We start from the raw sequence: 3,178 nt of genomic DNA on the forward strand, positions 1-3,178 counted from the left end.
ACCACAGTTTGCTCAGCCATTTCCCACTTGAAGGGCATCCCCTCATTTTCCAATTTTTTTGCCACCACAAAGAGCGCAGCTATGAATATTTTTGTACATGTTTTTTTTTTCCTTTATTATCTCTTTGGGGTACAAACCCAGAAGTGCTATGGCTGGATTAAAGGGCAGAAAGTCTTTTAGTGCCCTTTGGGCATAGTTCCAAATCACCCTCCAGAATGGTTGGATCAATTCACACCACCAGCAATGCATTAATGTCCCAATTTTGCCACACCCCCTCCATCATTCATTACTTTCCTTGGCTGTCATGTTATCCAATCTGCTAGGTGTGAGGTGATACCTCAGAGTTGTTTTGATTTGCATTTCTCTGATTATTAGAGATTTAGAGCACTTTTTCATGTGCTTATTAATAGTTTTGATTTCTTTAACTGAAAATTGCCTATTCATGTCCCTTGCCCATTTATCAATTGGAGAATGGCTTGATTTTTTGAACAACTGGTTTAGTTCTTTATAAATTTGAGTAATCAGACCTTTGTCAGAGGTTTTTGTAATGAAGATTGTTTCCCAATTTGTTGCTTCCCTTCTAATTTTGGATGCATTAGTTTTGTTTGTGCAAAACCTTTTTAATTTGATGTAATCAAAATTCTTGGTTTTACATTTTGTGATTTTTTTTCTAAGTCTTGCTTGGTTTTAAAATCTTTCCCTTCTCAAAGATCTGACAAGTATACTATTCTGTGTTCACCTAATCTGCTTAGTTTCCTTCTTTATATTCAGGTCATTCACCCATTCTGAGTTTATATTGGTGTAGGGTGTGAGATGTTGATCCAAACCTGATCTTTCCCATACTGTCTTCCAATTTTCCCAGCAGTTTTTATCAAATAGTGGGTTTTGGTCTCAACTTTTCTTATATCTGTCCCTTTGTCTCTACTCATAACTCTAGACCAGGCTCTCCTCACCTTTCTCTCAGCCTGTTGATTTAACTCCCTCACAAGGTAGCTCTGTTTTTAGTCATTTCTTGCCTTCACAGCTACCAAAATCCTAAAATGCTGGTTTGACCTAAAATGCAGATCTTTATTCCTGCTTAAGAAGCTTAGGTAAGTTCTGCATTGATCTGAGAATCAAATATAAACTCTACTGTTTGGCATTTAAAGTTCTTCATAATCTTGATTATATGTTTCTATCTTGTTTTTTCAGATTGATTTCATGTGAATTCCCCTCCACACATTCTAAACCAGAGGTTCTTAACTTGTGGTACAGAGGTATTTATGGATAGATTTCAGGGAATCCTGATACTACCTATTGAACTGAATCAAGTAGTATTTATCTCAGGCACACATCTAAGATGGACACATGCTTCCCCTTTGTTGGGTGATGCTGAGATGGACTTGGGACAATGAAATGAGTTAGGGAACCAAAATGCATCTATTAGGCACAGCAAAACTGTTATACAACCCAAGTTATTCTTTTGTGCTTCTCTTATGTCCTTTTCTTTCTCTGCCAAGTCCCAATCCTAAAATACAAGGATTTGCAATCCAGGAATCTGGGTTTGAATCCCAGCTTTTCTACTTCTTATGACTATGTGATCTCAGGCAAATCTAACTTTGGAAGCCTCAACTTTCTCATCCTACAGATGAGGAGCTTGATTAGGTACTCTCTGAGGTTCCTTACAGCTCCAAATCTTATGATCTCCTGCCTACCCTGAATCCTACTTTTTAGTGTTTATCCTGTATCCCTTCCTACAAAACATTGTTTTCAATTGATTATTAACCAACCACCTAGTGAGTTGTTAGACAATAATTGACCCAAGGTGGTACTGCCTCTCTTAAGAAATTTGTATTTTAACAGGGGAATTTTAAAGACTAAAAAACCTTCAAGACAAAAAAAATGTCTCTTTGGTGGTGGAATTTTGGATACAATGATCAGCAGTGGGAGGAAATACATTTAGGATTTTTTCTCTCTCTTGACCAATCTTCAGTATATTTGGGGATAGCTTATACCTGGGGAAGAAGGGGGTGCAGAGGGGATAAGGAGGAGGTAGAAGATCTCAGGCTGACAGATAGGAGGTTCTAGGGAACTGTGGAAGTTGGTCCCCCATAAGCACCTGTGTTTCCAATCCTTTCTCAGTAATTGCTGCCAAATGGATTACACCAGCACTTGAGTGTTCTCACTCAATGCCCAAAGCAAGAGCATTGGCAGTGGACTAGAGACACTTTTTTCTTTCATATCCTCTCACTAGGAGGCAACAACCTGGCCAAAGATGTAGGAGTTTCCTGAGTCTCCAGTGGAGAAAGGCTGCTGAACAATAATCTCTCCCATGGGTACTGAGTATTCCTGTCCCTCCTTACAGGGATCCTAGCTGGGAACAATGATTCCAGGCAGGAGAGCCTCCAGGTAACAGTACTGCATCTCCTCGAAAAGGTTAGCATCTGTTTGTACAAGGGGAGATTCATGCAGTTCAATGCTGTGGAAGCTTAGTTGATAGGTGACTGCATCAGCTGTAGCCTGGTTGTCAGCTGCTGAGTCAGAATAGCAGCAGAAGCTGGAGGCATGTAAAGGGATAGAGTTGTCTTTTACTTGGTTTGCAATATATGACCCAGTGGTGGTCCTGGAGTAAGCAAAAAGGTTTACATCCTCATCAAACTGCATTACTATGATAATTATTCCAGTGGAGACACTCCAGTCACCCATCTGGGGTGAGGGCCATGGGCCCCTAGTCTGGGTCTGAACTAGAGCCACTACTAAAGAAAAAGCCATTATTCCACAGGTCTTGGAGTGGTATTTTGCCTAGAGTCTCCTCAGACAGCATCACAGAGCCAATCATTTCTACAAGACCAGCCTTGCTTAGATGGCAGGATTTGCTCATTAATATACCATTTCAGATTTTATTATCCCAAAGAGGGAAAACAGAATCTTAGAGATTCATGCAGGATTATAAAAAGACCAGATTTACTATTCTCTGAACCTTTCCAGGGTGAACGAGGCAGAGAAAACAGAAAAAAAAAGACCCACTAAATTAAATTGACCAGAGAACAGATAACAAGTGAATCTGGCAGCAGAGGGGCTTTGGCAAAGACAAAATGGGCTGGAAAAACACTTAAAGAGGGAGAAAAAGGAGAAAGGGAAGTTATAGAAAAGTGTCTCTTCTCTTCTCTAAGGTAATAAATAATCTGTCTTCTCAGGA

The 3,178-nt window shown here is 39.8% G+C and overlaps 1 pseudogene; it reads right to left on the minus strand.

Annotated features, from left to right (window-relative positions):
- Positions 1–1,934: 1,934 nt before the first annotated feature.
- Positions 1,935–2,685, minus strand: LOC100025959 (proteasome subunit beta type-6-like; annotated as a pseudogene).
- Positions 2,686–3,178: the final 493 nt, after the last annotated feature.

The sequence above is a fragment of the Monodelphis domestica genome, chromosome 7 (genome assembly GCF_027887165.1).
Source record: "Monodelphis domestica isolate mMonDom1 chromosome 7, mMonDom1.pri, whole genome shotgun sequence".
Taxonomy (NCBI): domain Eukaryota; kingdom Metazoa; phylum Chordata; class Mammalia; order Didelphimorphia; family Didelphidae; genus Monodelphis; species Monodelphis domestica.